Below are 15,769 nucleotides of genomic sequence, written 5' to 3' on the forward strand. Positions count from 1 at the left end.
CATATACTGTTTGATTCAGGAAGCAAGCAGCGGAAGCAAAACAGGATCATTAAGCATTCTAATTCATTAATTTTGATTTCAAACTAAGCATGCTCATTAAACTAAAATCAGAGCTTCAATACTAACCTTTGAAGTACCTTTAATTCACGATCTTTAGCTGCAATCTCTTTCTTCTTTGGATGTAAACCACCACAAGGTATTCCCTACTATTATCTTTATACCTTAGATTGAGTTATGGGACTCAAAATAAGCTTGAATCGAAGGGAATTGGAGAGGAGGTTACTGGTTTTTTCACATTGTGAAGAACACTTCTTCAAACACACATTCTCAGTTTCAGTAACGATTGTTATGTCTCCATTCCACTCAAAATTCTAGGTTTATATTGAAAACTTTCATGCAACTAACAACCTTGCATGAATCACAACTCATGCTTGAATAATTTAGCAAAAGAGAAATGGAATTATGTGTGAGTTGCTGAAATTCAAATTCACTTTTGGGATTTTTCCCATTTTCAAATTTACTTTGAATTTTCTTTTTAAACCTGACCTTCAAAATAAAAAATTTAATTTATAAATTGAGCTATAAATTTATCACATATATCACATATAATTACTAATTCCCTTAATTCTAATTTGAACGTTTCAAATCAATTTATCATGCTACTCTAAGGCTAATCCATTTGTGAGCTAGTAGGGGGACCTAGTAGACCTACAGATCATAAGCTCCAATGATCCGAGATTAATTGACTAAACTCTTTACACCGAATTAACCCCAATTTTTTAATTATTGGGTCATTCCACTAAAGCTCGTAGTTGCACTTCCCTCACTGTAGATATATTGCATCCACTCGATATAACCATGATTAGTAAGTTGACTCTTCACAGGTTGTTCTTAATAATGGTTGGGTCAAAAGGTTGTTTTACCCCCGAGATTATCTCTTGTTCCTTAATATCTATTGATCCTCTAATGAACAATTGTTTGTGGTTCGATCATCAAACCGAGTCCCTCTTGGGCCATGAGAGAGTGACCCTCTTGTTCAAGACCCAGAGTCAGCATTTAAGGGAACAACCTCTCTACTATCCCTGAAAGTGGGTAGGAGTGAATTCCATCTTGCACCCTATGTTCCCAGCTATCTACCCGGTCTTACCCCTAAAATGGGAGGCTTATTGAGCCGGTGCTCATAAACAACGTTATAAAGTAAGAGTGACTTATTTCGTGGTTCGATCTTGTGCAAACTCATTGCACATGAGCCTCCCACTCCTCAAGTAATCACATGTACGAATTAGGATCACTTCGTCTGTAGCACTTTACAACTCTTGTAATAATTATAGAGTAGGTCGCATCCGATAGTGTTACCAGAATAAGGCACCCAACCTTATTTATATACTATAGATTATTTTAATTATTTACTTGAACCTGATCCACTTTTATATCTCCACATAAAGTTCAAGTACTCATATAATAGTCATGGATTTTTTAGTTTATTGGATTTATTTCTAAAACGAAATAAGCAATTCATATATTCAATAATAACTTAATTAAATTACAAAATGAGTTTATTGTTTACAAACCACGAGTTTTAGGACATAAAACCCAACATATACGTCATCCAATAACATGTGTCGTTTCTTGCCCAAAAATAACTTAAGTCTGCCTATGGCAACAGCTGAAATGGTCTCACCATTACCAACTCTAAAAGTCATCTCTTCAGCTACTATGTCTCCATGAATTAAATTCATGATAGGAAGAACATACATGAGTAATAGCTCATGAATCAACTATCCAGGCAAAATCTTCATTCTCTATTAAGCACGTCTCCAAGACAAATAAATCGGATTTATTTTCTTTGGAGTTTTCCCTTTTTTGGAGAGTAATGGGATCAGTTCCATAACTCATATCATAAACTTTAAGTTTCATCTCAGAGGACAATCCTCGTTGATTAACTTCACTAGATTCAGCGAAATTTTATTTCTCTATTTGTCCCTTGACATTCAATATGGACTGAAGTTTATCGAGGGAGCTGGCATTACTGGTTTCGTCGTCATCAACCCCAATGCTTGAATTGTGAGAATTTTCACTCAAACAATTTTTGTATTTATTGCATGATTTGGTTTGGTCATTGCATGATTTAGTTTCGTCATTGCATGATCTGGTGTGCAGTGACCATGCTCTCAAATCTTTTGACTAAGGCATCAGGTATGCTTGCCAAAATGTAAACTTTAGTCTTATCATTAGCCTTCGTTCACATATCGTATGCATCATGATCATTTCGTGTTGCATTAGGGGTTGGGACTTGAGGACGATCCTCAGTCAAGACGATGTTGAGGTTGTTAGCCACAAAAAAAAAAGTTTTCATCGAATCTTTCCAAGTTTTATAGATACGTTTGCTACAATTTTAATCTTATTAAAACCGATTTAGTCCTATTAAACTGATTAAAAAGATTAATATAATTTCTAATCTCATTATAAATTTTGTTATCTTAGGTCTATGTGAATCATATTTTAAAACTATTTTTTTAAAAAAAATATTTAAACCTAAGTTTGCATGCAATTCTGAATTATTGATTTTAATTTCTAATTTCATTTAATTATAACGATTATATAAAAAATGAAACAAATCAAAACCATTCATTGCTTTTGATATCATACTTTATAAAATTACCTAATGTAATGACATGCTTCGTGCAATCTCCATTTCATTACTTAACATACATAACATTTATATACTAAAGTAATGAAATAAAATAGCATTCATACATACATCCAACTATATATTATAACTCTTGTAGTATAAATGATGCATGAAAATTTTATTACGCATGCAAATATATACTATAACACTTATATTATATGATGTATGAGCATGCTATAAAATTAAATCATGCAACTATATATTATAATATTTATAATATAGATGATGCATGAATAACGTATAACCTATAGTGAGCTTTTACTATATAGCATAAATTATGACATATATAATTAAAATTAAATCATACATCAAATGCATAATTTAAACGGCAATTTATGGATCAAGATTGGACTCCTGAACTATTAATTAAATTAATGTAACATTTATATTAATTTAATTAAATAAAAAATTAACTATTACAAATAATAGTCAAACCAGTTCAAAATAAGTTAATCGGGCCTTGAACTGCACGAATCGGATCGCCCAAAACCTAAACCGCCCGAGAATCACTCGAATCAAGCTAACTGAACGCGAACAACTCAAATCAAGCTAACCAAACGCAAACCAATTGAGCCACAAACCGAACCGTGCGCGTATCGAAAAAAATTTCTGTCTCAGAGCGTTGCAATATTATGACCTAGCATTGCAACGCTACGGAAAAATTGATTCGCCCGCCTTATCGCAGTGTTGCAACACTACTGCAGTTGCAATTGCTTCATTTCTTCTCCAATTTGGACCACGAATCCTTCAGAATATCGTCGAAAAATTCACGACTGACACAAACTAAGAATTACAGACTCGATTGCAACAAATAATGCCTAAAACACCAGGCCCTTACAAACCAAATTGTAAAAAAAGTGGTAAATCTAAAGTCTAATCCCGTAAACATCCACAATTTGCAAACCATCCATTCATCGACATGAATAAAATACAGAATACAAACTCACTATTAACTGTCAATTCAATTAAGGAAAATTAAAATTGGGACAAAAAACCTCCCCTCTGATTCCAATTGAAATGAACGGTGAAATTCGAATGTGAAAGTGGGATCATCCCAATTTCGATTTGTACATAGAATAAAAATTTACAGAATAATAATTTATGCAAGACCATAATTTTACAACATGCCTATAAGAGAGAATTAGGGAAAAAGGACCCGAAATCAACACTTACCCTTGAAGAACCAATTATTTGTAAGATCCCTCCTTGATCTGATCACAAACTCTTTGTCTGGATTATCGATTTCACATATTTAAAAAATAATTTTAACCTAAGTTTGCATGCAATTCTGAATTATCGATTTTAATTTCTAATATCATTTAATTTACCAACTATAAATGAATGAAACAAATTAAAACCATACATTGCATTTTGTGACAAACTTAATAAAATTATAACATTTATAAAATTATCTAAAGTAGTGTTATGCTTCATGCAATTCCCTTTTCATTACTTAACATACATAACTATTATATACTAAAGTGATGAAATAATAAAAATAACATTCGTACATACATCCAACTATATATTATAACTCTTATAATATGAATGATGCATGACAATGTTATTATGCATGCAAACATATACTATAACACTTATATTATATGATGCATAATCATGCTATAAAAATAAATCATGCAACTATATATTATAACATTTATAATATAAATTATACATGAATAATGCATAATTTATGGTGGGATTTTACAATATGACATACATTACGATATATATATAATTAAAATAAGTCATACACCAAATGCATAATTTAAACAACAATTTATGGACCGAAATTTGACTCCTAAATAATTAATTAAATTGATATAATATTTATATTAATTTAATTAATTAAAAACTAATTATTACATCAAATAATAGCTTAATCGGTTTAAAACAAGTTAACCGGACCCTGAACCGCATCGTCCAAAACTCAAACCATCCGTGAATGGCTCACACCAAGCGAACCGAATGTGGAGGAGTTGAACCAAGAATCAAACCGCGCATGAAACGGTTCATTTTTTCTATCTTGGAGTATTGCAACGCTACAGGAAAAAAATTTTGTCCACCCTTCGCAGTGTTGCAACGCTGCTATACAGTCGAGAACTACTTCGTTCTTCTTCGATTTGGGCTTTAATTTCACCAGAAAACCACCAAGAACAACATGAACGATTCAAGACTATGAATTACAAAATCGATAACAAGAAATGCCCAAAATATCGAGTCCTTACAAATCAAATTTGTAAAGAAAGTAGTAAATCTAAAGCCTAATCTCGAAAACATCCAAAATTGCTTAAATAAACATTCATCCATTCATCAACATGAACAAAACATAATGCTACCCACCATAAACTGTAAATTAATTCTGGAAAAAAAAACAAAAACGAAACAAAATCAAGACCAAGAACGCTTCTCTGATACCAATTGAAGGAACCATGAGATCCACTACGGAAGTGGGATCGTCCCAATTTCGATTTTCACATAATCAAAAGACAGTAAACATAAAATTATGCATATTAACATAATTTACATCATGCTTAAATATGAAAATAGAGAAGAAATTAACTTACCCTTGAATAACTTATTCTTCATGAAATTCCTCCTGTCCACAAATAGTCACGAACTTTCGAACCAAGATTCGAAAAACAAGACACTGCCACAAGTTGAACCTTCTGTATTCTCTGCAAGGGTTGAGAATTACAGGAGGTATGAACTCTATATATTTTTTTGAAAGAAGGAGAGAAAAAAAATCTGATAGAGGAATTTCTATGTTGTTATTGGAAAAATCAGAGAGCAGTCTCTGCGTCAGAAACAAAGAAGAAGAAGATGTGTAACTTCCCCTCACTCCACACATCTAATTAGAGAGAAAAATAAGGGGAGGGAGTTAAACTCACTCCTTAATTCAAAATTTAATTTAAAATAATTTAATAAATAACAAATTATTTATTATCAAATACATTATATTAATTATATTACATATAATTAATTCTCTCAATTAATTTGATTCAAATCAATCTAAAATTAATTCTTAATAATCTCTGTTGAGCTACAGAGGGACCTTATGGACCTGTAGATTGAAACTCTAATGATACTTTGATAATCAATTAAACTCCTCTAATTAAATTATCCAACATCCATTAATCGTCAGTCACTCCACTCAAGACCAACAGCTGCATTCTTCGCACTATAGATATATTTCTGTGTCCATTGGATATAATCAGTTAACGATGCGGTGATCCTTCACAAATCACTCGTAAGTACAACTGAGATAAAATTATTGTATTGTCCATGTAGTTACATCTAACTCCTTAAGTACCACTAATAACAATAAGTCATAATCCAACTATGACCAAACCCCTCTCGGGCCAAGAGAGAGTATGACATCAAATTGTTCAAGCCCCAGAATCAGCCCTTAAATGAGCAATTTATCTCCTTACCCCGACATTAGGGAATGAGTGAATTCCGTCTTGTGTAGCTGTGTTTCCAACTCATCAATTAGACGAATCCCCAAAATAGTAGGCTTATTGAGTAGGCGATCTGGCCACTCTCACCCATGAAAATCAAATGACCACCTTCATAGGCAGGAGTTCACAACTCACTCAAGATTCAGATCATGTCACCTATGGTCATCCTGGTGAAATGCAAGTCTCTATTATTAACAGTGTTATATAATGAGACTATTCATTTCGTAGTTCGGTCTTATACAAACCCTTTTGTATAGGACACCCCGCTCACATTTCCTTACATGAATGATTAGGACCAGATCATTTGTAGCACTTTACAACAATTATAACATCTACAAAGCAGGTTATATTCATAGTGTCACCATGATAAGGTATCCAACTTTATCCATCTACTACGTCCTATTTAGGTTATCGCTTAAACATGATTCACCTACATGTTTAAGATAACTTTTGATGTTAGTTTATTAGTTCTTGTGGGTTAATGCTATTAAATGGCGAATAAAATACCTCATATTTTATTAAATAAATAAATCATCTGTACATTACAATTACAAACTACAAGACCCACGAGATTTTGGGTATCAACGCCAACAATTTTTTCCAAAAGATTTTGAATAGGTCAATAATTCACAAGACACAAAGTTAGAGTTAAATTTTTTTTTAAAAAAAAAAATCAATTTATATCACAATTTTTTAAGATTGTATCAATTTAGACCCTAAACTAATTATTGTATCAAATTTCATCCCTAACTTTCATAAGTTTATCCATTTACACCTTTCTTTATATTTAATTGGAAAAACATCATGTGACACTAATCATATCAACTAAACTCATAAAATTTCATTAGTAAATAAATTTAGACCAATTACAAATATTACATTTCAAAATCGTCCGTGCATCAATTTTAATATATATGTAGATTTCTTCAAATATCTATTTAATAAAATGGACAATTATAATAGATATATATATGATTTTTAAAAGAACATTTGTAAAAATGTGGGATTTAATTGATAAAAATATAAGTCTCGTATAATATTATTAAAAATAAAATATAATATGATTATATAAATTGATATACTTGCTATATAGACGAAACATTGAAAAAGTACAAATTGGAGATTCCATTATTTAAAAGACAACTTAAGGCGGTGGCGCATGGAACGCACGGATGATAGCTTTGTTGGTTCGCAACGAATTTCCAAAGAGCCCCAAATCCACCAACCAGGACTCGACATGTAATCATATACTGATTCCTCCTCCACGCTCCCTTCCCGTAATCGTACACCACGCGCTTTTTAAAACAATCCTTTTCATTTTGAAAAAAACATAATTTATTAGGGTAATTATTTTAAATGACATAATTGCTATAAATCTTTTCAAGTATAGCAATACATTATTTTCTATAATGAAAGACACTAATAAACATCTATCAGTATTAGTAAGACATTAATAGATGCTTATCAGTGTCTGTCACTTATGGATAGTGACATTTTGCTATATTAGTAAATAAGTTCGTTCATTTTTCTGTATTTAAAAACATCCTAATTTATTAATGTCTTATTTGATAATAATTTGATTTTTTTAGTTTTTTAAATGTTTACTTGTTTTGTACAACTTTTTTACTATCATTTTTATCATTTCTAACTAAACATTGGGCACTGTTTGGTAACTAATTGAGTTTCTTTTTTTTTTTTTTTTTAGTTTTTAAAAATTTAGCCTATAGAGAATTGATTCCACTTCTAACTTTCTTGTTTTAAAATCTACATTTTAATTGTGTTTTCAAAAACCAAGTCAAAATTTAAAATCTAGGGGTTTGTTTAATTGATAATCCAGATTCTCTTTTATATTTTCAGATTTACTGAATTCAGTTACGATTTATTTGGGAGACAACCCAAATTATTTCTCTGAAAGCTATTTTCGGATTCTATGATCCAAACAGTGTAAATTCTGAAAACAACATTTTTATGTTTTCATTGTATTCAGAATTTGAATTTTAAAATTTAAAATGCATAATTATATTAAACAATGTTAAAAATTAGAAATATAATATATCATGTTATAAACTCATTTCAATTTTAAAAAAATTAAAATATTTATTATATAATATATTATAAATTAGGTTAAGTTCCAAATTTGGTCCCTATAGTTAGGATAGAGTTAAAAGTTAGTCCATAGATTTTAAAATTTAAATTTTAGTTCCTATTTTGATAGAACTTCACATATAGTCTCTATGGTTTGTTAAATTCTTTTAAATATTATATAACATGGGACTTTTTATGAACCTTTTATCAAACCATATGGGGTAAATTCAAATTAGTCATAAGACCTAAATTTTAACTTATTCCAAGCTATAGGGACAAAGAAATCCATTTATCCTATAAATTATATATTATTAAAAAATAATGATTTTTACAATTTCTCTTTTAACATAAAACACATTCATAAATAAATTAATAATAGTTTATTATCAACTAATATTTTCTGGGTAACTACAACTAGTTTGCAATTATTTAAATTAAAATTCAATTTTTGAATTCTGCTACCAAACACATATTTGAAAACATGAAATACAACATTATTTTCATTTAATTCATTGTTTTCAAATTTTTGTTTCAAGATTTTCTACCAAACATGTCCTAAAAAAATAGTTTTTTAAATTCCAACTTATGGACTCAAGATAATGCAAACCATTGCAAAGTAGAGAAAATAAACTTAATTTTCAAAAATTAAAAATAAAAAGGAAATTATTGTCAAACGTGGCTTTATTTTTTAGTTAAATTTAAAAATTAAAAACCAAGGCCTCATTTGATAAACATTACATCCATCAATTGATTTTTTGGTTCATATTTTTATGTGTTTTAAATAATCCAGTTTGATTTTGAAAATTAGAAAAATCTTGTTTGTGTTGTAGAATTTGGGTAAGAATTCAAGTGCTTATCTAATAAAGATGGAAACATGTAATAATTTTAAAAAATAAAAATAAAAATAAAATACAAATACAATTTTAAAAAATCAAACAATTATTAGACGGAACTTATTATTATTATTCAGTTTTCAAAACTTTGCTTGGTTTGTTAAAGCACTCTTATAAAATAGACAACAAAACCAAGAAGTGAATACATGAAAATGATGTTTATAAAAATGATTTAAAAAAATTATGAACAAAAGTTCACATGGTTGTCAAGTGGAGCTAACTCTTCCATACATATAGACCAACCATTTTTAAATTTTTCAAAGGAAAAAAAACAACGTTTTCTTTATTTACTTATTTATTTAAAAGTAAAGATTTATGAGTAAACAAGCTTTTTTTTTTTTTAATAAAGAAACGGTAAGTGTACAAGCTTAAAATTATTTATCTATAGAAAAAGAATTAAAAAAAATAAAGCTTGAAATTTTTGGAAAATAATTATGTAGAGACTATATTTTTTATTAAAAAAACGTATATATATACCTTAAGATTTAAGAACAGTTTGAAACAAGCTCTATTTATATATATATATATATTTCCAAATTGAATAAAGATATAGGAGTTATTTAATTGTCACGTGTTTTGAAAAAGTGTCTTTCCAAAATTTCAATTTCCAATTTTAAAGTATTTATATTAAAAAGAAAATAAACTATTTGAAAGCAAATATTTTATTCTTGTACCTTCACTTATTCACAAAAATATGCACATTTTTTTTAAAAGAAAGATATAAATGTCTAAATAATTTATTATGAAAAAAAACATTTTTCTCCTAAATTTTGGGTTTAATAACAATTTGCTCGTCATATTTCAAAATAATATACCTTTATTTCTTATTTAGTTTCTATATTTCATTATTTTACACTTTTATCATCTACTAATAAATCAGTAAAAGTTAATTTAATTATTTTAAATTTATGATAATATTGACACTAAAGACTTGAAAATGAGTATTTAATGAAAAATTAATATTAAAATTTAGAAATCAAACGAAAACAAAATTTAAAATAGAGAATAGAAATGTGATATTCTTAAAATATAAGAACCATAGAAAATTTATATTTATAATTTAGAAGTAAAAGTATAAAGTAAAAAAAGAAGTAATACAAAATGAAAACCAAACCCCAAAGTTGAGGTACCAAACAAAATTATTTTCCCAAAATTATTATGTATTTTGAAAAATAAAAATCCATAGCTCCTAGCCTCCTATAAATAACCCTACGAAGTTCGGTGGAATGAAAATTTCGAGTAAAAAAAAAAAGGATTTAAAAATAGTAAAAACAAATCCAATAAGCTTGCAAGAATGTGAGTCGTTGAATTCGTTCCAGTCCACCAGTAAGCAGACGGGTGAGATCGATTGAGATTACGTCAGCATTAGATAGAGACGAAACGACGACGTTTAAAGAAGGGTGTTGAGGGAGTTGGTGAGACGTCTTAAATGGGAGAGCCGGTGGTCGGGTCGACCCGGAAAAGCTCACCACGTGTCGGCGCAGTACCCGGAAACCTGACCAGACGGTCACCCGGTGATGGAAAAAAGTGGGTTTTCTGTGTTATTTTGACTTGGAAGATTGATGGCCACAAGTGGAGGGGTAGTTTCGTAATTAAACGCTCGTTTGTCATTGGTTCGTTCAACTCTGCCCAAGCTTCCGAGTGTCGGCGAGCTATTTGCTCCTTTTTTTTTAAAAAAAAAAAAAGTTATTGTAATTTACGGACCAACCTATATTACTCTCTGTGAGCTCTGTCTCGTTTTGTAAATTCACCTATTTTTTTAGGTTAAATTACACCAAATACTCTTGAATTTTATCTTGAAAAATATCTAGGTGTAGCCCGGACAACATCTATCTTTGTGTAGCCTATCAATTGTCCAATTAAAAACTGACACGTGGTAAGAAATTTTGATTTTTCTAAAAAAAAATAAATTATTAATTTTTTACCATGTGCTAAATGATGGGATTCTTAGTTACTTGTAATCATTGCCTTTTTATCTTTCGTTTTAAAAATATCTCATATTTTCTTAAAAAATAATATTTATTTTTTGAAATAGAAATTGGTTAGAATGTTGAGTGGAAATTTGATTCTAAAATGGTGTAGAAGTGTCATGTTTCAATTTTTGTTCAAGATTATCGACACGTTATTCTGAATTCTAAATTTTGTCGAATGTTGTTCTACTTGATTTCTACTTTAGTAGTAGCTTTGAAATATTTATAAAAACTCGGAAGTAATTTTTCTACGTTTGAAAGAATTATAATATTTTTTAAAACAAAATACAAAATTTATAAGTAAGTGTTGTAATTTAGCTGGTAAAAAAGTACAAATTTTTTACATTTTAGTCGAGGAATATATATATTTTATTAAGTTATGCTGAAATTATTAAAAAATTAATTAAAAATTCTTATAAATAGAAAATTCTAAAAAATATATTATTAAAAAAAACCATTAGCAAAAGCCATATTTTGATTTAAATGCAACTCTTTTTTTTTCCATTGCAATAGAAGGTTATTGATGCATATATTGAACAAATTATGGTGAGGTTGACTATTTAGTGATTAAACGTTGACAATTGCTTTTATATTTTTTTTCATAATTCCAATTAGTGCCATAATTTAAATGTTAATTGATAATTGTTATTTTTAAGGAGTATCTAGCTATTAAACTTATTTTGGGAAAATTTGCATACTTATAAAACCATAATGTAGCAAAATGAAGCTTGATTAAGCACAAATCTCTTAAATATGTTTTGATGTTCGGTTCAGTATCTTATTCAAGAATTAAAAGTGTAATCTAAAGAATGATTCTGATTATCAAATGGTTGAATAATTGGGAGTAATTTACTTACGAGACTTAGTTGATATTCATAAAAAGTATCTAATGAATTATGATTCATTTGGTAACTATTTTGTTTTTGTTTTTTTAAAATTAAGTTTATAGCCATTACTTTCACCTCCAATTTTTTTTTACTATCTATTTTTCACCAATGGTTTTAAAAAACCAAACCAAAATTTGAAAACTAAAAAAAAAAAAAAAAAAGCTTTTAGAAGGTCGTTTTTTATTTTAAAATTTGTTTAAGAATTCAACCATTGTACTCAATAAATATACAAATCGTTGTAACAAATGGGGAAGAAGTAGACTTAATTTTCAAAAACTAAAAACAAAACACGAAATGGTTACCAAACGGGACCTAACAATCTAAATTTTTTAATAATCTCTCATTTGAGATTCAAATACGTAAATACCCTAAAAAATGATTAAACAAAACTAATCGAGTACAATAACACAGTTTAGATAAATATTGGTTTTTCATCCAAGAAATTTTTTTAAAAAATGCCTAAAAGTAAGACGGTATTCTTGACCTAGATATTGGACAAAACCTTAACCTAAATTTACATTACTCATAAACATATAGGTTTAATAATTTAATCTCCTATTACCAAATAGGAGTTAAATCTAGCATAGAAAACTAAACTAGAGTTATGAATTACACATGAGGCTACAATTACCTTTAAAAGGATATTAAACTTGTTTGATTTTATCGTTTATCACTATTACATTTTAGGTTTAAATCTTATTTTGGTTCATAAACTTTGAATCTTATTCTATTTTAGTCCTAAACTTTAAAAAATGTCAATTATAATCCTTGATCTTTTAAAAAGTGCTTAATTTGGTTCATGCTATTAAGATTTTGTTAGCTCTTAAACATAATGGTAAGAGGACTTGTATTTTTTATAACTAAGTTGCTAAACATAATGGTAAGACGACTTGTATTTTTTATAACCAAGCTGCTAAATAAATTAGCAATACAAAAAAGTATAGGGTTTCAATTTTGATTTAGATGTGATAAAGCGATTCTCTATAAGAGATTCCAAAAGTCATTTTGAGTTCAAGATTTTGAGTGTTCACTATTTTGACACGTCGATGGTTGACATTTTACTTCACCTTCATTTGACTCAACTCGTGTTAAATACAATTTCATCATTTAGCAGATTTCAAAGAAATTAATATAATCTTTATAGAAAATACTAAAATAAACCATTTTTAAAAGTTCAGGAACTGAAACGAATATTTTTTAAAGTTTATAAACTAAAATAGAACAAGATTTAAAATTATTTTTGGTTAAGACCAGTGGATGAATTACCATTAATAGAATTGACGGTAATAGTTGCAACGCTTATTTAAATTCAAAGATCAACTTGAAGAAAGTACAAATTGATACAACCTAACAAGTTCGTGATAAAAACCAATTCTTTCCCGAATGGATACGGAGACAATTTTAAGGTTAAGATTAAGAATGTCTTAATAAAGAAAAAAAATCTTATCAAATTAACGAATGAACAAATAATCACAGTTCTTAAATTATATTTAATGCTAATGACAAGTTGTAGCTATTCATTAAATTATTATACATGACCAATTTTCAATAATTAATACCTTAATTTGTCCACACTGGTGTTCGGATTTTATTTTTATTATTTTTATTTTTAAAATGAATGCCACGACTAATTATTTTAGAAATATAGGGTCACGCAAAGATAATTCTTTACAAAATTTTAAATGTTAAATTACTAATTTGGTCGTGGAATAATTTTAATATCCAATTGCTGTTGAAACCTCGTGATTTTGAGAAATTTCAATTAGGATGAATTTCAAATGAATTATGTTATTTGCTACTAAAAAAAGAGAATAATTTTAAAATCAAGAGTTATTTCAGATCATTTTTTTACTTAAAAAAAAAAAAAACTTTCTTACCAAAATGATCGGATTTTACAAAATTTAATAAGTTTTATAATTAAACTACTAATTTAACTTCACCATATTCTAATTTTTAATTATTAACTCACTAATATAAGCCTATTATTGATTTGATAATCTTGACGTTTAATACTCATTTAAATTAACAATGTTATAAATAATTATGACAACTTCTTTACATTTGAAGTGAAGGGTAACTACACTTTTATGCCTTCCAATATTTACAAATAAACTATCATGTCAATTGCACTCTATTTATTTAAGGATTGTTTTGAAACAATTTCAAATTTAAAATGTTAGGAAAAAAAATAGACCAATTGTTATTGAAATTTGCTCAAGTTTATTAAAAAAGAAAAAAAAAATGTATACTTAAACCAATAGTTTTTATTGTGTGAAATACTTAAAAAAATGTATTATTATTATTTTTTTCAACAACATGTGACTGAAAATACTCAACCTCTCAATCTATATATTTTAATTATGTTTTAGATGGAGAAGTATTTATCCTATTATTTGATTTTTTTTTCACTTGCATAAGTAGAAGTCTATTATGTCACGAGTTGTGCAAATTATTGAATGTTTTCTCTCTCTCTCACTTTTTTTTGGAAGAAAAATAATTAATAAAAAAAGTCAAAGAAAATTTTTACCGATAGAAAAAATGTCAAACTATTTATAAAAATAACAAAAATAAAATACAGATAAAAATTGATAGACTTCTATCAAGGAATGTCTATCAATTTCTATCACTTATTCTTCCATCAACTCTATCAGCGTCTATTAAAGAATATTAAATTTTTTCTATTTTGTATTAATATTTTTTCTAATTTTTCTATGTTTAAAAATCCCCAAGAATCAATGTACAACCAATATAATAATTACTAACTAAAATATATGTGAACTATAAAAATAAATATTTAGACCCTATATGATAATATTTTCATTTTTAGTTTTATAAATTTATACTTGTTTTCCTTAATTTCTTAAAAGACATTTAAATTCTTAGTTAACTTCAAAAACCTAATACAAGTTTTTTTTTTTTTTTTTTTTTTTTGAAAAGTCTACTTTTTATTTTTTAGTTTTCAAATTTTAATTTAATTTTTGAAAATATTGGTAGAAGGTAGATGACAAAACAAATAAACTTAGAGGTAAAACTTAAAAATAGAGATTATAAGCTTGATTTTTAAAACGAAATAGTTATCAAATGACCCCTTAATCATTTAAAAAAAAAGTTAAATCACAAGTATAGTTCATAAATGTTCAAATTTATGTTTATTTGGTTCATGAACTTTCAATTTTGCATCTAATAAGTACCTAAAATTTAAATTTTATATTTAATATGTCTTTGATATATTCAATTTTGTTTTAAAAAATTGAATGAAGCTCTAGAATTTTAATTTTTTTGTTGAGTAGATACATAGTTAAGTTGTAGACACACAGTCGAAAGTTCAATGATATATTAGGCATTTTCTAAAGTTCATAAACTAAATGAACACAAATTCAACAATTTAAGAATCTATTAGATTAATTTTAAAGTTCAAAAACCTATTATACAAAATTAAAAGTCTAAAAATATATTTGATACTTTCTAAAGTTTAGAGACTATATACACGACGTGGACTTGAAAGTTCGTTGACTAGACTTATAATTTAACATTTAAGAAATTACAAACATAACATTAGAAATTTCATAAATAAAAAATGAAAAATGAAAAATAAATAAATAAATGGTGAATACCTTGTTTGGTAACAATTTCTTTTTTATTTTTTATTTTTGAAATTTAAGTATATTGTCTCTCAATTTCTTATAATGATTTGCAATTAAGTATAAGAGTTATTTTCTTAATCAAATTCAAAAAATAAAAACAAGTTTTCAGAAACATTTGGTTTCTAAACTTTGGCTTA

This window comes from Benincasa hispida, chromosome 1, assembly GCF_027475165.1.
Source record: "Benincasa hispida cultivar pf3 chromosome 1, pf3_genome.v1.1, whole genome shotgun sequence".
Lineage (NCBI taxonomy): Eukaryota > Viridiplantae > Streptophyta > Magnoliopsida > Cucurbitales > Cucurbitaceae > Benincasa > Benincasa hispida.